This window comes from Ambystoma mexicanum, chromosome 1p (assembly GCF_040938575.1).
Source record: "Ambystoma mexicanum isolate Mex_15411 chromosome 1p, UKY_AmexF1_1, whole genome shotgun sequence".
Taxonomy (NCBI): domain Eukaryota; kingdom Metazoa; phylum Chordata; class Amphibia; order Caudata; family Ambystomatidae; genus Ambystoma; species Ambystoma mexicanum.
Window position 1 is genome coordinate 559,802,099 of NC_090921.1, and position 27,404 is coordinate 559,829,502.

Here is a 27,404-nt window from a genome sequence, read left to right on the forward strand (position 1 = left end):
TCCACACGCGATTTCATCAGGGTACGTGTATTTCAGGTGTGCGCGGGAAGTTCCACACGCGATTGGCCCAGTGCGAGCAAGGTATGTGTATTTCAGGGGTGCGCGGGAAGTTCCACACGCGATTGTGCCAGTGCGAGCAGGGTACGTGTATTTCAGGGGTGCGCGGGAATTTCCACACGCGATTTCAGCAAGGTATGTGTATTTCAGGGGTGCGCAGGAAGTTCCCCACACGATTTCAGCAGGGTATGTGTATTTCAGGGGTTCTGGGGAGTACCACACGTGAATTGGCCGTGTGGGCCCTGTACCACACGTGAATTGGCCGTGTGGGCCCTCCCAGGTGTACGCTCCACAACCTCCACGGACCCTGCAGGCAGCCCACACCACGGGGGACTACCCTGCACCCATGCTCATGTCCCGCAGGCAGCCCATCCACCATGGGCATGCCCCCCAGCCAACCCACATGTCACCTTGCACTACTGATCAACAATGCATGTCTACCACCACCCCCACCCCCCTGCCACCATGGGCATCCTCACCAGGCCCCCACTCATGTCTCCCACCACCCCCACCCCCCCAGCCACCAGGGGCAGCCTCCACCAGGCCCCCACTCATGTCTCCCACCACCCCCACCCCCCAGCCACCATGGGCAGCCTCCACCAGGCCCCCACTCATATCCCCCTGCACCCCCACCCCCCAGCATCCAGGGTCACCCTCCACCAGGCCCCCACTCATGTCTCCCACCACCCCCACCCCCCTGCCACCATGGGCAGCCTCCACCAGGCCCCCACTCATGTCTCCCACCACCCCCATCCCCCAGCCACCAGGGGCAGCCTCCACCAGGCCCCCACCCATGTCTCCCACCGCCCCCACCCCCCAGCCACCAGGGGCAGCCTCCACCAGGCCCCCACCCATGTTTCCCACCACCCCCACCCCCCAGCAGTGCAGGGGCAGCCTCCACCAGGCCCCCACTCATGTCTCCCACCACCCCCACCCCCCTGCCACCATGGGCAGCCTCCACCAGGACCCCACTCATGTCTCCCACCACCCCCACCCCCCAGCAGTGCAGGGGCAGCCTCCACCAGGCCCCCACTCATGTCTCCCACCACCCCCACCCTCCAGCAGTGCAGGGGCAGCCTCCACCAGGCCCCCACTCATGTCTCCCACCACCCCCGCCCCCCAGCAGTGCAGGGGCAGCCTCCACCAGGCCCCCACTCATGTCTCCCACCACCCCCACCCCCCTGCCACGATGGGCATCCTCCACCAGGCCCCCACTCATGTCTCCCACCACCCCCACCCCCCAGCCACCAGGGGCAGCCTCCACCAGGCCCCCACCCATGTCTCCCACCACCCCCACCCCCCAGCAGTGCAGGGGCAGCCTCCACCAGGCCCCCACTCATGTCTCCCACCACCCCCACCCCCCTGCCACCATGGGCAGCCTCCACCAGGCCCTCACTCATGTCTACCACCACCCCCACCCCCCAGCATCCAGGGTCACCCTCCACCAGGCCCCCACTCATGTCTCCCACCACCCCCACCCCCTGCCACCAGGGGCAGCTTCCACCAGGCTCCCACTCATGTCCCCCTGCTCCCCCTCCCCCCAGCATCCAGGGTCACCCTCCACCAGGCCCCCACTCATGTCTCCCATCACCCCCACCCCCCAGCATCCAGGGTCACCCTCCACCAGGCCCCCACTCATGTCTCCCACCACCCCCACCCCCCAGCATCCAGGGTCACCCTCCACCAGGCCCACACCCATGTCTCCCACCACCCCCACCCACCAGCAGTGCAGGGGCAGCCTCTACCAGGCCCCCACTCATGTCTCCCACCACCCCCACCCCCCAGCCACCAGGGGCAGCCTCCACCAGGCCCCAACCCATGTCTCCCACCACCCCCACCCCCCAGCAGTGCAGGGGCAGCCTCCACCAGGCCCCCACTCATGTCTCCCACCACCCCCACCCCCCAGCAGTGCAGGGGCAGCCTCCACCAGGCCCCCACTCATGTCTCCCACCACCCCCACCCCCCAGCCACCAGGGGCAGCCTCCACCAGGCCCCCACTCATGTCTCCCACCACCCCCACCCACCAGCAGTGCAGGGGCAGCCTCCACCAGGCCCCCACTCATGTCTCCCACCACCCCCACCCCCAAGCCACCAGGGGCAGCCTACACCAGGCCCCCACCCATCTCTCCCACCACCCCCACCCACCAGCAGTGCAGGGGCAGCCTCCACCAGGCCCCCACTCATGTCTCCCACCACCCTCACCCCCCAGCCACCAGGGGCAGCCTCCACCAGGCCCCCACCCATGTCTCCCACCACCCCCACCCCCCAGCAGTACAGGGGCAGCCTCCACCAGGCCCCCACTCATGTCTCCCACCACCCCCACCCCCCAGCCACCAGGGGCAGCCTCCACCAGGCCCCACTCATGTCTCCCACCACCCCCACCCCCCTGCCACCATGGGCAGCCTCCACCAGGCCCCCACTCATGTCTACCACCACCCCCACCCCCCAGCATCCAGGGTCACCCTCCACCTGGCCCCCACTCATGTCTCCCACCACCCCCACCCCCCTGCCACCAGGGGCAGCCTCCACCAGGTCCCCACTCATGTCCCCCTGCACCCCCACCCCCAGCATCCAGGGTCACCCTCCACCAGGCCCCCACTCATGTCTCCCACCACCCCCACCCCCCAGCAGTGCAGGGGCAGCCTCCACCAGGCCCCCACCCATGTCTCCCACCACCCCCACCCCCCAGCAGTGCAGGGGCAGCCTCCACCAGGCCCCCACTCATGTCTCCCACCACCCCCACCCCCCTGCCACCATGGGCAGCCCCCACCAGGTCCTCACAATCCCCAATCATGTGCGTAATGGACAGCCTCCACAGCCAAAAAGCCCTACCAAGTAACCCATTCACCCACATGGAAATGGAAATCACATGTTACACCCCCAATGTTCTTGAAGCTAATGAACCCATGTCCGTCACACACAATGGTTGCAATTGAATGGGAAACCACACAACATGACATGCATGAAACCAATGAGATGATACCACACAGTGAAGTATGGAAACAAAATTGTATTGAAAAAAAAAAATGCTAAAGAAAGAAAACATACTACAATGTGAATGAGAAAAAAAAACCTACATGTCCGTATAAAAACACAAAACTGGAAATCAGAATCCAATAAATATTTGGCCAAAGTCAAAATTAAAAAAATCTCCATGCAATAAAGAACTATGTAAAAAACTACCAAGGGTCCATGAGCCCAACTGAACAAAGGAAACCTACTAAAAGACCTACCTAAAAATCAACTATATACAAAAAGTGGAGCAGTGTCTGTCGACTCCAAATCATAATAAGAAAGAAAGGAAACCTAAAACTAAAGAACAATATACAAAGGCGGCGGGCAAGTCCAGCGGCTCACTCCGTGGTGTCCCGGGCCAGGGCATCATCGAACTCCTGTTCGATGTCCCGGAGGCGGTCCAGTTCCATGGCCCCGAGGGTCTGCAGGGACGACGCCGTGTCCTCCTCCAACCCCCTGCGGATTGCCTCGAGGCACTCGGCCCGCCTCAGGGCCCTCTGCATGGAGTTCTCCGCCCTGACCATTGTGAGCCGTGCCTCTTCCGCCCGCCGCCGCTCCGCACCTATAGCGTGGCCCAACCGCTGCCACACGGAAGACGCTCTCTGTCCTGGGTCCCCCTGCCCTCCGGCCGATGCCTGCCCCTCCGATGTCGAAAGCCCCAAGCCTTCATGTCTCCCACCATGTTGCTGCTGCTGCTGCTCTGCCTCTGCCCGTGCACTGCCTCCTGCTGCCTGCACATCCTCCGCCGGCTGGGGTGCACTTGTTGATGTGGCCACCCCTGCTGGACCTCCGACTCCCGACTGTGGCAGGGATGCCTCCTCCACCAGCCTGGCCGCACCGTCAGAGGCAGCTCCACAGGGCACCCAGGTCACTGATGGGTGGGAAGATGGCACAGAGGACGACTGGCGCGTAGGGGGTCCAGTTGAGGAGGGGGACGGAGCAAGCCCCATCAGACGGAGGAATCCGGCCTGGGTGACCTGTCCCAGCAGGCTGACGTGGTCAACGAGCCATTCGAGATGACGTGCAGTCTCTCCATGAAAAGACTGCAGGTCACCTCGCATGGCCCGTTGACGCAACGCCACACCAGCCAGAACAGGCTCAACCCGGCCCTGGATGGCCACGTCCGTAGGCAGAGGAAGGCCAGTTGACGTCAGCTCATCCCCTGCCTGAAAACGGGTCTGGACGTAGGCATCCCTGCTGGTGCAAGATGATGCATGGACAGGATCGGGGACAAGATTGCACACAAGCACCTCCGCGGCTGCCTGTGCTGCCTCCTGTCCCTGGTCCTGCACTGCACCACTAGCACCAGTGGGATCCCCACCTCCAGACCCCGTCTCTGGTGCTTGCGAGGCCCCCTCCTCCACCAAACCCCCCACCAACCTGGATGACTCCGTGCCATCTTCCCCTGTTGGGCCCTGTGGGGTCCCAGCTGCCCCTTCTGCTGCTGAGGAGTCCAACTGCAACCTCCACCTCTTGGACCTCCTCCCGGCAGCTGCGGCCTGGGACGCGGCACCGGACTCCTCACTCCCCGACGAGATGACAACACGGGAGGGGAGTGCGTCTCCGGCTGGGGGTCGGATCCCCGCCGCTGTGCTCCACAGCACCTTCTCCGCCCTCTTCATCAGTTGACGCTGCAGACAGGGAGAAACAAAACACAGGCATCAGGGCACTGTACAATGGACACATACACGCATGACAGTTGCACATGAGTGGCATTGGCAAACCTCAGACATGTCATCACAATCCCCAACACACATGTCATTGCAACTCGCACACATGAGCCATACCACAGCCATATCGCAACTGCCACCACCATCCCTACACATACAACAGCATCAGCAGCCAAAGGGGAGCCAGACATCACATGCAACACAGGAAGTGCACCACACATGTACACACACCACCACACTTGCATGCATGTCTACACCTCTGCCAAGTGTCGCACTGTTCAGACGGGCATCCATGTCACATCTGCCAATCAGGCTTCCACATACCGCTGTCACATGCATCCATGTTGCATCACTGTTGCACCCTTGACAAATACACACACATGCACATGTACACAGTGCTCATACATGCAGCCGAAAACAACATACATGCCTGACATCACGGACATGTCTACTTACATACACATTCATCCAAACATGTGTGCACACACAACTGCATTTGCCATGCAAGCCCACACACACAAGCACCATCCATGTCTCACACATTACAGCCCTCGCATGTGTCAGCCCCACGGCCCTGTACCCCCCCACCCATACTCGACCCCATACAAACAGATGTGCAACCGGCACTATGCCGAATAATCACCACACGCACTGCTCACAATCAGGATGCATGTACACTCACCGCTCAACTCCAGACGGGTCTGCTTCTCTAGGACCTGGACGTGGAGCGCTGGGGATATGCGTTCCAGGACCCCCATCTGTTCTTCCGACAAGTGGCCCCGGCGCCCCTTGGCATCCGCTGCCTTCAAGAGGCGCCGGGCCTTGTTCAGGGTCCTGGACCTGATGTCCTCCCAGCGCTTCCTGACATGTTGTAAGTCCCGGACTGCCACCCCCTCCGCGTTGATGGCAGTCACGATGTCAGTCCAGATCCGAGTCCGTCCTTCCTTGTCGGCGCGGGAACTTCCGAAGAGGGCATCATACTGCCCCAGGACTTGCTCCACCAGGACACCAACTTCAGTGGCACTGAAGCAGGTGCCCCTCTGCCTCTCTGGCCGGGGGTTGTCAGTGGTCACAGATGGTGTTTGCCCCGACATGACAACCCCAGAGGCAGGAGTGGGTGGGCAACTGGGTCCTGGGGCTGGGCTGTGGAGCGATGGAGTTCCAGTCGGGAGTCTTCGGTACCAGCAGGGGTGGTCACAGCAACAGCACCCCTGGCTGATGTGCAGGCAGCAAATGGCAGTGCACGTGGGCAGCAGGCAGTCAGGCAGCAGCAGATGGCAGGTGGGAGCGTGCTCGGGGCTCTGGGGGGCAGTAGTTCGGCCTTCTGGGCAGGAGCGTGGTCTTCCGTGTGCTTACGCGTGGCCAGCTTGGTACGGAGTGATTTGGCACGTGAAAATCCTGCACGTCAGCGTGAAAACCGAGGAAAGGCCCTTAGCGCGTAAGCGCGTCAGCACGCACACGCGAATCTATTGGACCAAAGGCCCTCAGCGCGTAAGCGCGTCTGTGACGTGACCCGCACGGGTGTTTCCCACACAGCACGTGATGACAGAGCACACGTGGAAAGACTGCACATCAGAGTGTCATCGCGTGTAATTGGACAGCACGTCAGAGTCTCATCGCGTGTAATTGGACAAAAGTGCGCGTACACGCGATTGGCCTATGTACGTGTATATCAGGTGTGCGCGGACACTTACACACGCAAGTACGTCAGCGCACCTGTATCCCGGTGTGCGCGGCAATTTCCACACGCTATTGGACTGGGTACTGGATTTCAGGGGTGCGCGGGTCACACGCTCGCCTACAACACGCGCAACACATTAATTTGCGCGCTAACAAAATAACAAGCTCAGACCCAGGATGAACATACCGTTCCTAGCAGCAGTGGGCGTGGCCTACCAAAGGAGGAGGAGGAGGATAGTCAGGGCCAGAATATTCACACCCAGAACCAGCCTTTTCGGGATGCCTGATGACCAGGTGCATGGGAGGTACAGGTTTCCACCACACATCATACTGGACCTGGTGAGTGAGTGGGAGGATGACCTCACATCACCCACCCTGTGCTCCCAAGCACTCAGCCCCCTGGAGAAGGTCCTCAATGTACTGCACTTCTTAGCCACTGGATCATTTCAGCGGACAAGTGCCATTGTGGGTGGTGTATCACAGGCCACCCAGTCACGCTGCCTACACCAGGTCTTGAACATCATCACTGCACGCCCATCAGTCCGCAGGCACATATACCTGCCCAGAACACCTGCAGAAAGGCATGCTGCCGCCCTGGATTTTTACGCTGTGGCACGATCCCCAAAGTGCTAGGTGCCATCGACTGCACCCATGTGGCTCTACGTCCCCCCAGGGCATCTGAGCACATCTATAGGAACCGCAAGCACTGGCATTCCATCAACGTGCAGGTAGTATGTAATGCCAAGGGAATCATCACCTCAGTATATGCCAACTATCCCGGGTCAACCCACGACAGCTTCATTTACCGAATGTCCACCCTAAGCCGGGACCTAGAAGCTGGCCGGCATGGCGATACATGGCTGCTTGGTGAGTATGAATGCCACTGCACATGCATGCATGTCAGATACTGAGCAAGGTCACAACCCCACCAATGATACCAATCACCACCTCCACAGGGGACAGTGTCTACCCTCTCAGCCCCCACATGATGACGCCAATTCGGAACCCCACCACACCACCCCAGGTAAGATATAACGCAGCCCACATTACAACCCGGGGCATAATGGAGCGCACATTCGGAGTGCTGAAGTCACGCTTTCGCTCACTTGACCGTTCTGGCGGGCAGCTGTTGTACACTCCCCCAGTAGTGTGCAGGATCATAGTGGCAGCATGTGTCCTGCACAACGTTGCAACACGGCGGGGCCTGGCCGTGGACATGGTGGTGCCCCCCCATCCCCAACCACATGCACAGCCGCTGCGCATGGGAGGGGAAAGAGCACGGGGGGAGGCAGCCCGTACACAGCTAGTGGCTAATTACTTCACATAGAAATCACACCCCTGTGGAGTGCACACTGCCCTGGCACATTCCATCTGACAATCAATGATGTGAGTCTGACACTGATCCTGAATGTCTGGAGAAAGAACCGTGAAAACCATATCAGCCTGAGATTGTTCACCTGGAAGTGTCACAATGTGTGCATCCCTACCCACACTGACACCACCAATGCAGTTTTGTGAAGTTACACATCCAAGCAGCTAAAATGAATACCCACTTTCAAAATGCAACAAGAGGACAGTGCCATGTCAGCCAACCCAACCCCAGCACCGCCACACGACACACCGTGCCATGTCATGCTATTTGCAGGTAAACAAAGTAATCCCCACAACATGACACTAGTGTCACAATGTACAGTGTCCCTATTAGAAACTTGCAACACCTGAAATGCTCACAGTAATGCCGGACCAACAACAAACTTGAGCACGTACTACCATCAACATGACATCACTAATGTTTAATATTAGTAGTCTCACCACCTGGAAATGCCTGCACTCCCACCACTACCAACTGTGCAGTGTTGGCGTCATGTAGAGTTGTAGGTGCACTGCTGCCAACATGGACCACATCTCCAGACTATAGGTCCTTGTGTAGACATGAGGAAGGGACCTGAAAATTGGGAGGTAGACACAGAAGATGAGTTACACATCAATGCAACATGCAGTGTACAACACAACAGCAATATGCACTAGGAATGTATACACAGTATTGACTACAGACTGCCCACACAGCTCATGGGAGTCCAACGTCACTGTGTAATTCACTGTCACTTGGGCATACCCTTTGCAAGCCCATGGAAACGGGAAGCAGGAGGGGTGTGTGTGACTCAAACCCAAGCATCTGAACCAAATACATTACAAGCCTGCATGTGCCCAGCCACAGTGCAGCGTATGCCCACAGGAACCACGGAAGCCAACAAATCGTCCCAAAAAAATTGGGAATAAAAGAAACAAAAATAAAAATAAAAATAAAAAAAAAAGAAAATCAAAAATGGCCATTGAAGGGCCCGGGGGGGTTGGGGAGGCCACCCAGGAGGTCCGAGGACAGGATGCACACCAGAACCCACCTGCGTGGATCCTGGGAAAAAAAAACACCTCCATGGGCTCATGGCCCACACGGCTACCCTATTGTGGGAGTATCACTGCTGTCGCTATTATCACCCTGTGCAGCTGCATCCGGAGGTGGTTGCACTATGGGAGGCAGCCCACACAAGGCCCTAGTCTGCTCCTCCATGGCTGCAAGCATGCGGGTGTGGTAGGCAGGGGAGTTGCTGGGTCTGGAAAAGACCCGGGGCTAAACTGATGTCAGAACGGTTGGGACTGGGGGCTAGCTAGTCTTTTGGCTGTAGCTCCTGAGATTCTATCCGGGGCTACAACCAAAAGATCAGGGGCTATAGCCCCCTTAGCCCCCCCCTAGCAACGCCCCTGGTGGTAGGTCTGGTTCTGGAGGATGAGTGTGCGGAGGTCCCCATGCAACAACTCACGGGATGCCCGGACCTCCGCCCTCGTTGCCTGCATCTCAGCTGAGAGCGTACGGGTGAGACGCTCCAGCTGCTGTTCTGTCCTTTGGTGTGTTGAAAATGGATTGCTCCCATGCAGTATTGCCAGGTGGCGTACGGCCACCACGTCGGCGGGCACCACACCTGTCTGGGGCAAGGCGAACTGCGCCTTGCTGTGCCGGCACTGCCTGAGGCTGCAGGACTGCATTCCCCCTCTGATCTGCTGGCCCAGGAACAGGATCAGATGTCGCGGAGTGTGACCCTGCACCCGTAACCACCAAAGGCGTAGCTGCCAACACTGACATCCCCATTGAGGGTTCTGACCCTGGTGCAGGTGGGTGAGACAGAACAGAATCCCTCCCTGGAACACTCACCTGCGACGGCACGTAGGTCTCATCCGAATCAACACCTGAGTACAGCTCGGGGGAGGTGCAGCCAGAGACACCCCTTGAGAGCAGGACCTGCAGCACTTGTGGGTTCTCACCCACCACCACACCACGTCCCTCACTGGTGGTTGGTCGGCCCTCAGACCCCTCCTGGGTCTGCACCATCTCCACAACCCCAGCAGTATCAGGTGCTTCTTCCCCTGCAAAGACATAAAAACAAAGAAATGGAAACAGGCATTAGCACCATGGCACACAATGAGGGCTGAGAAGCAAGAGAACCAGTACTTGTTTGACACATGTCCCACATGACTAAAACCCTCCCATGCATGCACCCTCACTGCGTATGAAGGGCAGGCAAATGGCACACACTGATGACACCAAGATGGAAGATGAACACATTTTCTGCATGCTGCCTGGCAGTGGCATCACACATTGGCCTGTGATTGGCAGGTGAAACACACATGCCATCACACAGATGGCATGTACCATTGCTATTGAGTGAAGATGGAGAGGAGGGCAGCACCTATTCATTCAGTCCAGTTCCCGCATGCAATAGCTTTTCTAAATCAAACAGGTCAGATTCTTCACCTGGAGCTGCCAGTCCGAAATGGTGCAATTGCACAGGGACATGTTTGAACAAATGATATCCAGGTAACTAAGTCACTCCACTTTACCATAGCCATGTCAGACATGTGACTAGAGGACTGCGACATGCCTAGTAAAAGTGGTGGAATGCAAACAATCTGACTAAATGAACAGTGGAAAATTAAGCAACAATGTTGTGGCAAGGTGACACTTCAAGGGCAACTGGCGTGCAGTTGGGCTAGATGTCTACTGTTGGCAGAAGGGATACTGCTATGGCCAAATGCAGCTGCGCAGGATGTATTGCATGAAGCACATGGCTGACCCATACGACTCAGGCGCACACACTCTCACCTGTCACACAAACAGAAGCCCTCACACACACCATGCACATGGATGACACACACATGCATGTGCACTCACCGGACAATGCCTCGTAATCAGCCAAATCTCCCACGCCTTGGATCTGTTCCTCCGTGACGTAGGTCCCAGCGACTGACTCATGTGGAGTGAGTTCCATGTCTACTACTGGAGACCCACCTCCAGTCACTAGAGTTGCGGCATGACTTGAGGCCAGCTTACTCTTTGCCCTGCGCTTTAGGTCATTCCAGCGCTTATAGCAATCATTGGCTGTGCGCCTCACTATTCCAAGGGCACTTACGATGTCCGCAACGGTCTGCCAGTGTGCCTGGCGTTGTGCAGGTGTGGTCTTGGATCCTGCAACAATGACCATCTCGTTGTCATGTGCGGACACATACTCGACAAGTGCATTCAGTTCGTCATCCGTGAAGCTGGGCTTCCTGGACGGGCCGGACTGTGTAGCCGTGTCTGGGGCATCAGCCTGTGCCGGACGAGCACTCTTCCTCTTCCGCTTGGAAGGTGGTGGTGATCCTGAGTGTCCTGCGCCGCTCTGGACACTAGGGGCAGGAGCCCTGGTGGACTCTGTATCACGAGTGTGGGATTGCACACTCAGCATGGGAGTTGGTGCAGGCATTGGCTCTAGTGTGATGGTGTCAGGGGGAATGTCAGCAGCATGGACTAGGACCGACACTGTCCGGGCTGGGTGTGTGAGGGCTGAGGTGGATGGAGCCGCAGCTGCCCCTGCAGCCTCTCCGCCCTGCCTACTTGGTGCAGCAGATGACCTTGCTGCCCCAGATACACGTGGCATGGTCACATCAACGTGCACCAGCGCATGTGTCATAGGCCTGCTGACCTGGAAGTCAGCCATGGAGTCAGCCAGGTCTGGTGCCACAATAGGCTGGTCCAACAAGGGCTGAGCATGGATGATGTCAGCCACATCAGCCTCAACGGGAGGGATGGGGGGGGTTGATTATGGGTGCCCTTGACTGGTCCTCCACACATGGGGGGACAGGCTCACCCTGCAAGTAACGACCATGTCCCCTACCGGATCCACCACGGCCACCACTTGTGGCTCTTCCACCTTTGCCACCCTTACGGAATCCTCGCCTCCCAGCCATGGCACTGATGTTAATGTGCGTATGGGAGTGGCTTTAAAATATTGTCCTGGGCAATTGGGGGTCAAAGGGGTTGGGTACCAGATGGTAATTGTACCCTAGTGCTCTTGCAAGGCTGACTGTAACCCCTGGGGAAAGATGACGGGTCACGCTACGCACAGGAGCCCCAAAAAAGGGAGATGACGTGCACGCAACCCCTCCTAGACCACGTGTGCAGAAAGAAAAACCTGCACTACGCTGTGGCACCCAGTAACACAAGAATTAACGTATGCGTGTCACAGGCAGCCTAGAATGACCTCTGAAGGGGTAGGCTACACACGGGGCAAGCACAGATGTTAGATACGTGCGTGACTCACCGTCTGCCAGGTAAAAGAGCGTGAAAAAGGAGCGCGTTTGGTTGGCAACACCCCCGCCAAAAGAAGATTTGTACGCTGTCTGAGGAGACAGGACAACAGTAGAAGGGAACACTGTTTGAGGGAACAGGCCCTGGTAAACCAGTAAAAGAGGAAAAAGAGAAAAATCTGTCAGAGGTAACAGGGAATACGAACTTGAAACGCCGTGAAGTAAATTGCGTGTGAACCGACAAGAAGTACAGAATTCAACCACTCGCTCTCCACGAAAAGCACGTACAAGGAAATGGTGTTCTACGCGTACCTTTTATACAGGCCCACACGTCCAGCGTCACTTATGCGGCGTGTACGCACTAGGGCCATTTCCACCAATTACACGCTTTGTCACTTCTGAGTGTAGGGCCATTTCCACCAATCACACGCGATGACACTCTGACGTGCAGTCTTTCCACGTGTGCTCTGTCATCACGTGCTGTGTGGGAAACACCCGTGCGGGTCACGTCACAGACGCGCTTACGCGCTGAGGGCCTTTGGTCCAATAGAATCGCGTATGTGTGCTGATGCACTTACGCGCTAAGGGCCTTTCCTCGGTTTTCACGCTGACGTGCAGGATTTTCACGTGCCAAATCACTCTGTACCAAGCTGGCCACGCATAAGCACACGGAAGACCACACTCCTGCCCAGAAGGCCGAACTACTGCCCCCCAGAGCCCCGAGCACGCTCCCACCTGCCATCTGCTGCTGCCTGACTGCCTGCTGCCCACGTGCACTGCCATTTGCTGCCTGCACATCAGCCAGGGGTGCTGTTGCTGTGACCACCCCTGCTGGAACCGAAGACTCCCGACTGGAATTCCATCGCTCCACAGCCCAGCCCCAGGACCCAGTTGCCCACCCTCTCCTGCCTCTGGGGTTGTCATGTCGGGGCAAACACCATCTGTGACCACTGACAACCCCCGGCCAGAGAGGCAGAGGGGCACCAGCTTCAGTGCCACCGAAGTTGGTGTCCTGGTGGAGCAAGTCCTGGGGCAGTATGATGCCCTCTTCGGAAGTTCCCGCGCCGACAAGGAAGGACGGACTCGGATCTGGACTGACATCGTGACTGCCATCAACGCGGAGGGGGTGGCAGTCCGGGACTTACAACATGTCAGGAAGCGCTGGGAGGACTTCAGGTCCAGGACCCTGAACAAGGCCCGGCGCCTCTTGAAGGCAGCGGATGCCAAGGGGCGCCGGGGCCACTTGTCGGAAGAACAGATGGGGGTCCTGGAACGCATATCCCCAGAGCTCCACGTCCAGGTCCTAGAGAAGCAGACCCGCCTGGAGTCGAGCGGTGAGTGTACATGCATCCTGATTGTGAGCAGTGCGTGTGGTGATTATTCGGCATTGTGCCGGTTGCACATCTGTTTGTATGGGGTCGAGTATGGGTGGGGGTGTACAGGGCCGTGGGGCTGACACATGCGAGGGCTGTAATGTGTGAGACATGGATGGTGCTTGTGTGTGTGGGCTTGCATGGCAAATGCAGTTGTGCGTGCGCACATGTTTGGATGAATGTGTATGTAAGTAGACATGTCCGTGATGTCAGGCATGTATGTTGTTTTCGGCTGCATGTATGAGCACTGTGTACATGTGCATGTGTGTGTATTTGACAAGGGTGCAACAGTGATGCAACATGGATGCATGTGACAGCGGTATGTGGAAGCCTAATTGGCAGATGTGACATGGATGCCCGTCTGAACAGTGCGACACTTGGCAGAGGTGTAGACATGCATGCAAGTGTGGTGGTGTGTGTACATGTGTGGTGCACTGCCTGTGTTGCATGTGATGTCTGGCTCCCCTTTGGCTGCTGATGCTGTTGTATGTGTATGGATGGTGGTGGCAGTTGCGATATGGCTGTGGTATGGCTCATGTGTGCGAGTTGCAATGACATGTGTGTTGGGGATTGTGATGACATGTCTGAGGTTTGCCAATGCCACTCATGTGCAACTGTCATGCGTGTATGTGTCCATTGTACAGTGCCCTGATGCCTGTGTTTTGTTTCTCCCTGTCTGCATTGTCAACTGATGAAGAGGGCGGAGAAGGTGCTGTGGAGCACAGCGGCGGGGATCCGACCGCCAGCCGGAGACGCAAGGCCCGGCTCCCCTCCCGTGTTGTCATCTCGTCGGGGAGTGAGGAGTCCGGTGCCGCGTCCCAGGCCGCAGCTGCCGGGGGGAGGTCCAAGAGGCGGAGGTTGCAGTTGGACTCCTCGGCAGCAGAAGGGGCAGCTGGGACCCCACAGGGCCCAACAGGGGAAGATGGCACGGAGTCATCCAGGTTGGTGGGGGGTTTGGTGGAGGAGGGGGCCGCGCAAGCACCAGAGACGGGGTCTGGAGGTGGGGATCCCACTGGTGCTAGTGGTGCAGTGCAGGACCAGGGACAGGAGGCAGCACAGGCGGCCGCGGAGGTGCTTGTGTGCAATCCTGTCCCTGCATAATCTTGCACCGGCAGGGATGCCTACGTCCAGACCCGTTTTCAGGCAGGGGATGAGCTGACGTCAACTGGCCTTCCTCTGCCTGCGGATGTGGCCATCCAGGTCCGGGTTGAGCCTGTCATGGCTGGTGTGGCGTTGCGTCAACGGGCCATGCGAGGTGACCTGCAGTCTTTTCATGGAGAGACTGCACGTCATCTCTAATGGCTCGTTGACCACATCAGCCTGCTGGGACAGGTCACCCAGGCCGGATTCCGCTGTCTGATGGGGCTTGCTTCGACCCCCTCCTCAACTGGACCCCCTACGCGCCAGTCGTCCTCTGTGCCATCTTCCCACCCATCAGTTACCTGGGTGCCCTGTGGAGCTGCCTCTGACGGTGCGGCCAGGCTGGTGGAGGAGGCATCCCTGCCACAGTCGGGAGTGGGAGGTCCAGCGGGGGTGGCCACATCAACAAGTGCACCCCAGCCGGCGGAGGATGTGCAGGCAGCAGGAGGCAGTGCACGGGCAGAGGCAGAGCAGCAGCAGCAGCAACATGGTGGGAGACATGAAGGCTCGGGGCTTTCGACATCGGAGGGGCAGGCATCGGCCGGAGGGCAGGGGGACCCAGGACAGAGAGTGTCTTCCGTGTGGCAGCGGTTGGGCCACGCCATAGGTGCGGAGCGGCGGCGGGCGGAAGAGGCACGGCTCACAATGGTCAGGGCGGAGAACTCCATGCAGAGGGCCCTGAGGCGGGCCGAGTGCCTCGAGGCAATCCGCAAGGGGTTGGAGGAGGACACGGCGTCGTCCCTGCGGACCCTCGGGGCCATGGAACTGGACTGCCTCCGGGACATCGAACAGGAGTTCGATGATGCCCTGGCCCGGGACACCACGGAGTGAGCCACTGGACTTGCCCGCCGCCTTTGTATATAGTTCTTTAGTTTTAGGTTTCCTTTCTTTCTTATTATGATTTGGAGTCGACGGACACTGCTCCACTTTTTGTATATAGTTGATTTTTAGGTAGGTTTTTTGTAGGTTTCCTTTGTTCAGTTGGGCTCATGGACCCTTGGTATTTTTGTACATAGTTCTTTATTGCATGGATATTTTTTTACATTTGACTTTGGACAAAATTTTTTTGGATTCTGATTTCCACTTTTGTGTTTTTATACGGACATGCAGCTTTCTTTTATCATTCACATTGTAGTTTGTTTTCTTTCTTTAGCATTCTTTATTTTTTTCAATACAATTTTGTTTCCATACTTCACTGTGTGATATCATCTCATTGGTTTCATGCATGTCATGTTGTGTGTTTTCCCATTCAATTGCAACCATTGTGTGTGACGGACATGGGTTCATTAGCTTCATGAACATTGGGGGTGTAACATGTGATTTCCATTTCCATGTGGGTGAATGGGTTACTTGGTAGGGCTCTTTGGCTGTGGAGGCTGACCATTACGCACATGATTGGGGATTGTGAGGACCTGGTGGGGGCTGCCCATGGTGGCAGGGGGGTAGGGGTGGTGGGAGACATGAGTGGGGGCCTGGTGGGGGCTGCCCCTGCACTGCCGGGGGGTGGGGGTGGTGGGAGACATGAGTGGGGGCCTGGTGGAGGGTGACCCTGGATGCTGGGGGGTGGGGGTGCAGGGGGACATGAGTGGGGGCCTGGTGGAGGGTGGCCATGGTGGCTGGGGGGTGGGGGTGGTGGGAGACATGAGTGGGGGCCTGGTGGAGGATGCCCATGGTGGCAGGGGGGTGGGGGTGCAGGGGGACATGAGTGGGGGCCTGCTGGAGGCTGCCCCTGGTGGCTGGGGGGTGGGGGTGGTGGGAGACATGAGTGGGGGCCTGGTGGAGTCTGCCCATGGTGGCAGGGGGGTGGGGGTGGTGGGAGACATGAGTGGGGGCCTGGTGGAGGGTGACCCTGGATGCTGGGGGGTGGGGGTGGTGGTAGACATGAGTGGGGGCCTGGTGGAGGCTGCCCATGGTGGCAGGGGGGTGGTGGGAGACATGAGTGGGGGCCTGGTGGAGGCTGCCCCTGCACTGCTGAGGGGTGGGGGTGGTGGGAGACATGAGTGGGGGCCTGGTGGAGGCTGCCCCTGCACTGCCGGGGGGTGGGGGTGGTGGGAGACATGAGTGGGGGCCTGGTGGAGGGTGACCCTGGATGCTGGGGGTGGGGGTGCAGGGGGACATGAGTGGGGGCCTGGTGGAGGGTGGCCATGTTGGCAGGGGTGTGGGGGTGGTGGGAGACATGAGTGGGGGCCTGGTGGAGGCTGCCCCTGATGGCAGGGGGGTGGGGGTGGTGGGAGACATGAGTGGGGGCCTGGTGGAGGGTGACCCTGGATGCTGGGGGGTGGGGGTGGTGGGAGACATGAGTGGGGGCCTGGTGGAGGGTGACCCTGGATGCTGGGGGGTGGGGGTGGTGGGAGACATGAGTGGGGGCCTGGTGGAGGGTGACCCTGGATGCTGGGGGTGGGGGTGGTGGGAGACATGAGTGGGGGCCTGGTGGAGTCTGCCCATGGTGGCAGGGGGGTGGGGGTGGTGGGAGACATGAGTGGGGGCCTGGTGGAGGGTGACCCTGGATGCTGGGGGGTGGGGGTGGTGGGAGACATGAGTGGGTGCCTGGTGGAGTGTGACCCTGGATGCTGGGGGGTGGGGGTGCAGGGGGACATGAGTAGGGGCCTGGTGGAGGGTGGCCATGGTGGCAGGGGGGTGGGGGTGGTGGGAGACATGAGTGGGGGCCTGGTGGAGGGTGACCCTGGATGCTGGGGGGTGGGGGTGCAGGGGGACATGAGTGGGGGCCTGGTGGAGGGTGGCCATGGTGGCAGGGGGGGTGGGGGTGGTGGGAGACATGCATTGTTGATCAGTAGTGCAAGGTGACATGTGGGTTGGCTGGGGGGCATGCCCATGGTGGATGGGCTGCCTGCGGGACATGGGCAGGGGTGCAGGGTAGTCCCCCGTGGTGTGGGCTGCCTGCAGGGGCCGTGGAGGTTGTGGAGCGTACACCTGGGAGGACCCACACGGCCAATTCACGTGTAGTACTCCCCAGAACCCCTGAAATACACATTCCCTGCTGGTATCGCGTGTGCAACTTCCCGCGCACCCCTGAAATACACGTACCCTGCTCGCACTGGGACAATCGCGTGTGGGACTTCCCGCGCACCCCTGAAATACACGTACCCTGCTCGCACTGGGACTATCGCGTGTGGAACTTCCCGCGCACCCCTGAAATACACGTACCCTGCTCGCACTGGGCCAATCGCGTGTGTAACTTCCCGCGCACCCCTCAAATACACGTACCCTGATGAAATCGCGTGTGGAACTTCCCGCGCACCCATGGAATACACGTACCCTGCTCGCACTGGCCCGTTCGCGTGTGTAACTTCCCGCGCACCCCTGTAATACACGTACCCTGATGGAATCGCGTGTGGAACTTCCCGCGCACCCCTGCAATACACGTTCCCCGCTTGGCGTTTGCTGTTTGCCAGCCCGGTGAACTGGTCCAGGGTTAGCGCAGCCCTTTGCGATGATTTAGCGATTTGGATGGCTTTTCCTTGCGCGAGGGCGTTCTTGGGGGCATTACTGGCGCTGCTGCAGGGTCGCTGCGATTCTCTGCGCCACGGCTGGTTTGGAAGCCTGAAATCCATGAATACGCTGTGCGCGGAAATCGGTTTTAGCGCACGTGCCTGGCGCAGTCAATCGCACGCGGACACTCTGCGCCAGCCGCTTGCGACACTTTTATGCGAAATTCTATGAATTACCCTCTAAATAGTTTAGAAAAATCAATCTCAAACACAGCAGGCCTGGAAAAGATATTAAAATTATCCTTAAATTGCAGAGTAATGCTTAAATGTAACCTTGATGTGGACCAGGGACTAGTTAATGGAGCACTGGGTACAGTTGTTGGCTTTCAAACATACCCACGTGACAACAAAATTCAGTTTGTCAATATTCTCTTTGACAAACTTTCAGAAGTAAAAAGGATAGGACGCTCAACAGCTCGATTCCTTCTCTTCAAATACATGTATGTACGCAGAGAACAATTTTCTCTAACTCTTGCATACGCAGTCACCATTCATAAATCACAAGGTCTTACCCTAAACAAAGCAATGATAGACATTGGTAACACAGTCTTTAAAGAAGGCATAAGCTACGTAGCACTGTCACGCTTATGTACACTTGACAGTCTATTTCTAATCAACTTTGATGCAAGTAAAGTAAAAGCTGATATTCCTTGCATTTTAGAATACAATAGACTACGCTCACTATACACCCCCCATCTAAACACATATTCTGTACCACAAAAAGTAAAACATTCTAAAAGAAAACTAAATCAAATAGAAATGCAACAGGATGTCACTGCAAATCCTCCAAAGAGAGTAAAAGAAACTAAAACTTCATCAAGTACCACAAACATAAAAGAACCCATTAGGGAAAGTAAACCAGGTACTTCATCAAAGAAGGAAGACAAACTCAATCAATCAATCAATCAAAACAAATTTATTCGGATGTATACAAACAGCCATTAAACGACAAATCAACACATTATTGCACGAATCCAAAATACAAATTCTTAAAATTACAATTCATAAAACTAAAGTCAATATACATTTCCACGGACAACATACAGATACAATTAATTATCAGATGGTTAACTCATCAAAGGCTATTTAAAAAAAAAAATAGTTAAGTAAGGGATCATACAAAAAGCAATACAGGAACCTTTGTCCCATTAATGGTGCTATTAGACTTTATTACAGACCTTCACCCCTTGCAGTTTTAGAATTCTATTTCTGAAATACATTGCTCTTTTCAAGAACGTCAAAAGAGCCCATGCTGTATATACAGTTTCGGCACTCAAAAAGAACACAAGAGCAGCCCTATGTGTGAGGATCAACGTCTTCTTAAGAGCTGGAATCAGTGTCAGTTTACAAATACCAACATACCCAGTACAGAAAAACAGCAAATGAGAGAGATCCTCTATACAGTGTCCACAGACTGGGCAACCCGCTGTGTCTGGAAAACCCTTCCAATTATAGGTGTTACCTTGCAGTCGAAGGCAATCAAACCTTGCCCTCGTGATCAACCATCTATCCTTTTTTAGCATACTCCATAGCAGATATGGTTGAATTCCATTCAGACAGCTAATGCTGGTATGAAATTCACCCTTTATGTGGCCATGCTCTAGCAAAGTTCTTTTTCTTACTAAGGTTTCACCCAACATATCTTTGTAAACAGTCCCTTCACTCTTAGAAATTAGTGTATCAGGCGAAAAAAAGGGCACCTAAGTTGGCTTCGCCCAAGGTTGAAAAGACATACGCTAGCCAGGGGATTTTTTTCCAGCCACATTTGCCCAGCACCGTGCGTAAAATGGTATGACACAAGGAAGCATGCTCATTGGCCCACAGCCTGACCCAGAATAAAAGTGGAGCCAACGCCCACTGATCTTCCCAAAACTCCACACCCAACTCCCTGTGGATGGCTATTCCAGATGCGCTGGACGGTAGCCTGAGCAAGTTTTTGAAAAATTTGCTCTCCTTTCTCTGGATTTCCACCACATTCTGGAAACCCCAGATGGCTGCACCGTACAGAGTGGAGGCCGCAGTTTGGGTGCTATAAATCTTAAGGATCACATCCAAAGGCCGGCCCCTACACTTCGACATAAACCGAAAAATACCACCTATCTGTTGACTCATCTTGAGGGATTGTTTGGCCACGTGGTCTTTACCATTTAACGCCTCCGAAAAGCGTATTCCAAGATAGTCAAAGGATTTAACTCTGGGGATGATCTCTCCCGCACAAAGCATGGGTTTCATGGGCACAGGACGCTTTCTTCCAACGCACACCATTACTGCAGATTTCTGAGTATTTATTTTTAGACCCAAATTGTCCATAAACTTTGAATACGCATTGATCAATATCTGTAGGGCCCTGGGTGTTCTTGCAAGAAGGACAGTATCGTCCGCATAGGCCAATACTGGAAACCCCCTTCCTCCCAAAACTAAAAAATCTGCCAAAATACCAATCAGGTCCTGTGAGAGGCCATTGATGTAGAGGCAGATGCAGATGGGGGCCAATACACAACCCTGCCTCACACCACACCCCACCTGAAAGCATGCCGTGCAGTGCCCCCTAGGATCACTGCGAACACAGGCCTCATTATCCACATGGAGATCAACCAGAGCCTGCAAAATTTTCCCTGGACACCCTAAGGACCCAAGCACTGCCCAGAGCTTAGCTCTATCAACTTTATCAAAGGCAGTGCTTAGGTCCATGAAAGCCAAATACACTGCCTCGGCCCGACAAAACACAGAGTTAGCCACCAACAAGTACAAGTTAAGGCTCTGTTCTATAGTGCCCATTCCAGGTCGAAACCAGAACTGGATATCTGATAAAACGGACTGTTCCCCAAGCCAAGATTGAATTCAGGCCAGCAGTATTCTCCCAAAAATTTTAAACGAGGAGTCTAACAAAGAGATAGGCCTGTATGCGCCGGGGCTGGACAGGTCTCCCTTTTTAAAAATAGGGAAGATTATCGCCCTCTTCCATGAGGGGGGATATTTCCTCGCTTTCAAACAAGCGTTAAACACCACGGTTAAAAGTGGGGCCCACAGATCAACTGGGTCCTGGAACAGATCCGAGGGTATCATGTCTGGGCCCGGGGCACGATTATGCGCTTGAAGTTTTATTGCCTTAACAGTCTCCTCCACCTCAAACGTCAGGCAGGGGCCACTATAGTCTAACTCAACTACTGATTGTTCAGACCCGAACAGGCTACCAAAATGCGCCAACCATGCCCCTTCTTCCAAATGAGTGCCACTCTCCACATTGGACCAACACCCCTCCGGGCCACTTTTTACAAAAGCCCAAAAAGCCTTCTGATCCCCTTTCAAGGTGGCATTCAAAAAACCTTCCCAGGCTGCCTGTTCCATTTCCTGTTTCCTTCTCTTAATCTCCTGTCGGTAAACTTTTCTGTCTCTGGCAATCCTCAATCTACAGCTAATCGGATCCTTTAGGGTTCTCAGCAGCGATTTCTTAGCATTTTTGCAAGTCTCATCAAACCATCCTTTTTTTGATACATTACCATTGGCCTTTAAAGTTTTTGAAAATTTCGAAGTTAATGCAGCCAATAGTTCTGCAAATTTCTCTACAATTACAAATGCAGATTGATGATTTTCCAAAATGTCCATCACCAACAGATTATTCTCGCCTATGGTGATATAGTGCAACCCCTCCTCATGGATAGTACCCCATTTAATTCTTCTTGAGCCAGGGGATACTCCCAACCGTGGGCTGGGGGCTATAGCCAGCGAAACCCGTTCCCCCAGCAAATCCTTAAGAGTTAGACAGATGGGCAGATGGTCACTATGGGTATCCGCTAACACCTCGAATCTTACTACACATTCCCAGAGGTTTACTGAAATGCAAAAATAGTCAATTGTTGAACAACCTTGATGATTTTTGAAGGTCCCCTCCCCAGGTATGTCTGGTGCCATTTGGCCATTAACAATGCGGAAACCCCATTCCAACAGCCAAGAGTTAAACTGTAGGCCCTTTGGGCAGACTCTCCCATCTCTCATACTCCTAGGCGGGATGGTCTCTACCTGATCCTCAAGGGGGTCTAAAACAGCCAAGTCCAAGACAAACTAAAAATAAATCAATCAGATACAGAACTACCTGGTCCATTTTCATGTTCCAGATTTCATACATGTGGAAACATACATGCACTCTCTGCAACAATGTGACACAAGAAGAAATCCCCAATGAACGCTTCATATATATCAATACCTAATTGTGAATCCATTCCATTTCAGCAACTTCTACAAAACCATGGTAGATTATGTACTACCTGCAATTCGGATAATCGCTCCACGTTAGTAATACAAACACATAGTAACTATGTAATACTAATGCTTCTACGTTACAATGCAGATGGTACCAAAAACAACTGCAAGCTGACTGGATTCACACATGGTCAAATATCACTTGGTAAGAAAACCTTCACAACAATAGGTATAATCTACCACGCAGGAGCCACAACCAATTCAGGGCACTAAAAACAAAGGGGGGTCTGGGAATCTCTCTACCAGCACGAACACAGCCCAATGACCTGTTCTTGGGTGAATAACCCCTGGGAGAGACTCTACCAAGTCTTTAGCTCACTGTCCTTTTCACAGAGAAGAAATTTCCCCGCATATCAGCCTTTGTCCTGCCCAGGGGCAGTCCAGCGCCGAAATGCTAGGCAATTCTCCTCTGAACAAGAGTACCATCAGTAACCCCATACACGTGTTTCAGCCTTGTTGGGCATCATCAGTGAGGTGAAACTATTGCCTCTCTAAGAACAGTGAGCAAGGGGTCCACGTCTGGATTGCCCTCTTAACTTAGGGTGAAACCCAAAGTTAATGTATGCAAACAAAGGGGGGTCTGGGAATCTCTCTACCAGCACGAACACAGTCCAATGACCTGTTCCTGGGTGAATAACCCCTGGGAGAGACTCTACCAAGTCTTTAGCTCACTGTCCTTTTCACAGAGAAGAAATTTCCCCGCATATCAGCCTTTGTCCTGCCCAGGGGCAGTCCAGCGCCGAAATGCTAGGCAATTCTCCTCTGAACAAGAGTACCATCAGTAACCCCATACACGTGTTTCAGCCTTGTTGGGCATCATCAGTGAGGTGAAACTGTTGCCTCTCTGAGAACAGTGAGCAAGGGGTCCACGTCTGGATTGCCCTCTTAACTTAGGGTGAAACCCAAAGTTAATGTATGCAAACAAAGGGGGGTCTGGGAATCTCTCTACCAGCACAAACACAGTCCAATGACCTGTTCCTGGGTGAATAACCCCTGGGAGAGACTCTACCAAGTCTTTAGCTCACTGTCCTTTTCACAGAGAAGAAATTTCCCCGCATATCAGCCTTTGTCCTGCCCAGGGGCAGTCCAGCGCCGAAATGCTAGGCAATTCTCCTCTGAACAAGAGTACCATCAGTAACCCCATACACGTGTTTCAGCCTTGTTGGGCATCATCAGTGAGGTGAAACTGTTGCCTCTCTAAGAACAGTGAGCAAGGGGTCCACGTCTGGATTGCCCTCTTAACTTAGGGTGAAACCCAAAGTTAATGTATGCAAACAAAGGGGGGTCTGGGAATCTCTCTACCAGCACGAACACAGCCCAAGGACCTGTTCTTGGGTGAATAACCCCTGGGAGAGACTCTACCAAGTCTTTAGCTCACTGTCCTTTTCACAGAGAAGAAATTTCCCCGCATATCAGCCTTTGTCCTGCCCAGGGGCAGTCCAGCGCCGAAATGCTAGGCAATTCTCCTCTGAACAAGAGTACCATCAGTAACCCCATACACGTGTTTCAGCCTTGTTGGGCATCATCAGTGAGGTGAAACTGTTGCGGACAGACTTCCCTGTTCGCTCCGCGGACAGCACCCCGATTGGCCCAGCGGCTTGCGTCATGTCCGCAGACATGCGACGTGCTCGCTGATTGGGCGGCGTGGTGCGTGATGCGCGTCAGATTTTCTGTCGCGCCCGCCATCTTGCATTTGCGGACGTCCGCAGACAGCGCGGTGAAAGTTTGTTCAAAATGTGTATTTAGTAGAGTGTGTTGGTGTGTAGAAGTCTTTGGGGAGGATGGGGGAGTATGAGATAGGTTCGAAGTTGTATTTTATTTATGTGCTAGACGCTTTTGTTGTGTTCGATTTGTCTGCGGACAACACGGCTGTTCTGGAATGTTCGTAAATAAACAGAATGGATTTGGTGTCAACTTGAAAGTGTTCTAAGAACACTTGTGGGGTCATGGAATGTTTGCAGGGGGTGTCCTGGAGACGTTGTCTGTATTGTTCGTTGGCAAGGTGAAAATGTTTTAAGAACAATCGCGGTGTCCTGAAATGTTCGTACATAAAGAAAATGGGGGTGTCCTGAGGACGCTGTTTGTATTGTCCTCTGGCAAGTTGAATGTGTGTCCTAGGACCTTCCCCCTGTCCGCGGACATCAAAATGGTTGCAATGCTTGCATCTATGGGTGTGATATGCTGCGGTGGTTGTGGCCAGGGTATAGAATGTTGGGTGCATGGCCCTTTGGCCATGCACCCAACAGTGTATGCCCTGGCCACAACCACCGCAGCATATCACACCCATAGTGGCTTTTAACTTTGGGTCAAAAACGAATTTATAAGGAACAATGTTATAAGCTTGTATGGGTGTGATATGGTGCGATGGTTGTATTTATCTTGTTATACGTACTATTTGGTTTAGTAACGGGAGTCCATGTTTTTCTTGTTCATTTCTGTAATAAAAGAAAATAGCATGTTAGTATTAGTATTTTATAATGACTTATTACATTGTACAATCAACATTTTCTTCTTTTTATTGACCCTCATATTTAGTAGATTACAAACCAGAGTACTGTGCAATTCGCAAAGTTTCTGTGTTTGTTGCTAAAATCATTGGGTCTGTGGGAGAAAAAAAATCCATGTTGGATTTAAAAAAAAAACCTTTTTCTGTTATGCTACAGTTTATTTATTTGTTTGTTTTCCGCGTTTACTTGTTCTTTCTGCCTAATGCTTTATGCATTGGATTGTTTCAGTTTTTGTGAGCAGTAAGATATTAGGTATTTGTTTGGATATTGTAAAATTTTGGCCCAGTTAGATACCAGTAGGCGTATTCTAACTGTCTATGTTTTGATATAATTTCGTTGTATTGATTTATCTGTTTGCATATTTGTAAATTTTGGGACAGTTAGATACCAATTGGCGTATTCTAACTGTCTATTTTTTGCTCTATTTGAGTGGTATTAATTTATCTGATTAGTTGTTGTAGAATCTTTGGGCAGTTAGATAGGTTTTGAAATATTGTGACAGTTTATATTTTTTTACTACAAGTGTACTTAAGGTTTAAGTACAGTTCAGTTATCAAATTTTGGTTTTAAGAACATTAAATACGCGTTTGTAAGATTAGCTGGTAATCTCTGCTTTAGAAAAACGCTACTATCATTACATTCAAACCATCCACATTTATTTTTTATATATGCAGTGTAGTGCCTTGAGTTGGTTGTGGCTCCTGCGTGGTAGATTATACCTATTGTTGTGAAGGTTTTGACCATGTGTGAATCCAGTCAGCTTGTAGTTGTTTTTCGTACCATCTGCATTGTAACGTAGAAGCATTAGTATTACGTATTTACTATGTGTTTGTATTAGTAATGTGGAGCGATTATCCGAATTGCAGGTAGAACATAATCTACCGTGGTTTGCATTTTGTACAAGTTGCTGAAATGGAACGGATTCACAATTAGGTATTGATATATAGACAAAGCGCTCATTGGGGATTTATTCTTGTGTCACATTGTTGCAGAGAGTGCATGTATGTTTCCACATGTATGAAATCTGGAACATTCATTTATAGGTATGTTTTTGTTTTCCAGTACTAATAGTAAGTACATTAGAAATTCTTGTGGATCTTCCTGTGAGTTTATAGTGAATTTCACCATTCCAGCACAGTAGTCCAATTCTTGTCTTATTCCATGAACAGTATACGGGGGGTCAGGATTGTTTTTTGCGTTTCTATGAAGTACTAACATTTGCATACACAATGGGTCTCTAAAGTGTAAGTAAATGTTGTCAACAATTGCTGGTATTTGAAATAGAATATTGATTGCTACATTTGCGTAGCAACTTACACCTATTTCATTTATAAGTTGAAATGGACCAGGTAGTTCTGTATCTGAGTGATTTTTTTTTAGTTTGTCTTCCTTCTTTGACGAAGTACTTGGTTTACTTTCCCTAATTGGTTCTATTTTGCTTGTGGTACTTGATGAAGTTTTAGTTTCTTTTAGTCTCTTTGGAGGATTTGCAGTGACATCCTGTTGCATTTCTGTTTGATTTAGTTTTCTTTTAGAACATTTTCCTTTTTGTGGAACAGGATATGTTTGTAGATGGGGGGTGTATAGTGAACGAAGTCTATTGTATTCTAAAATGCAAGGGATATCAGCGTTTACTTTACTTGCATCAAAGTTTATTAGAAATAGACCATCAATTGTACGTAGGAGTGACAGTGCTACGTAGCTCATGCCTTCTTTAAAGACTGTGTTACCAATGTCTATCATTGCTTTGTCTAGAGTAAGACCTTGTGATTTATGAATGGTGACTGCGTATGCAAGAGTTAGAGAAAATTGTTCTCTGCGTACATACATGTCTTTGAAGAGAAGGAATCGAGCTGTTGAGCGTCCTATTCTTTTTACTTCTGAAAGTTTGTCAAAGAGAATATTGACAAACTGAATTTTGTTGTCACGTGGGTATGTTTGAAAGCCAACAACTGTACCCAGTGCTCCATTAACTAGTCCTTGGTCCACGTCAAGGTTACGTTTAAGCATTACTCTGCAGTTTAAGGATAATTTTAATATCTTTTCCACGCCTGCTGTGTTTGAGATTGATTTTTCTAAACTATATACAGGCCGATTCATGGAATAATTAGCGCGGCGCAAGTGGGCAAAAACGTGCGAATCGCAGTGGAATAGCGAAAATCGCAGTGCAAGTGCGAAAATCGCACGAAAAGCAGCGCACGTCGATTCATGGAAGGCCGTGCGCGAGAAAACCAGCGGATGTGCGAAAAAAAAGTGCGCGGCGCACGTTGGCGCACAGGCCATCTAACAGCGTGCGCCAGGTCACAGCGAAAATCGCACAGGCCACAGCGAAATTCGCACATAGCGCGGCGCACGCAACAAAAGTAGGCGGAACACGGGCGTAACACTCGGAATGGGGAACAACTTGCCAAAACGTGGGCGTCACGGGGGGAAGTACAGGGCACCAGTGCGCGGAACGCCCACACGCTCGCCTACAACACGTATTCATGGAATAGAATAGGGCAAAAAAGCGCACGCTCAAACCAGCGCACAGGCACAAACACGACCGCCACAAGAAAGCAGGCGGTAGCGTCT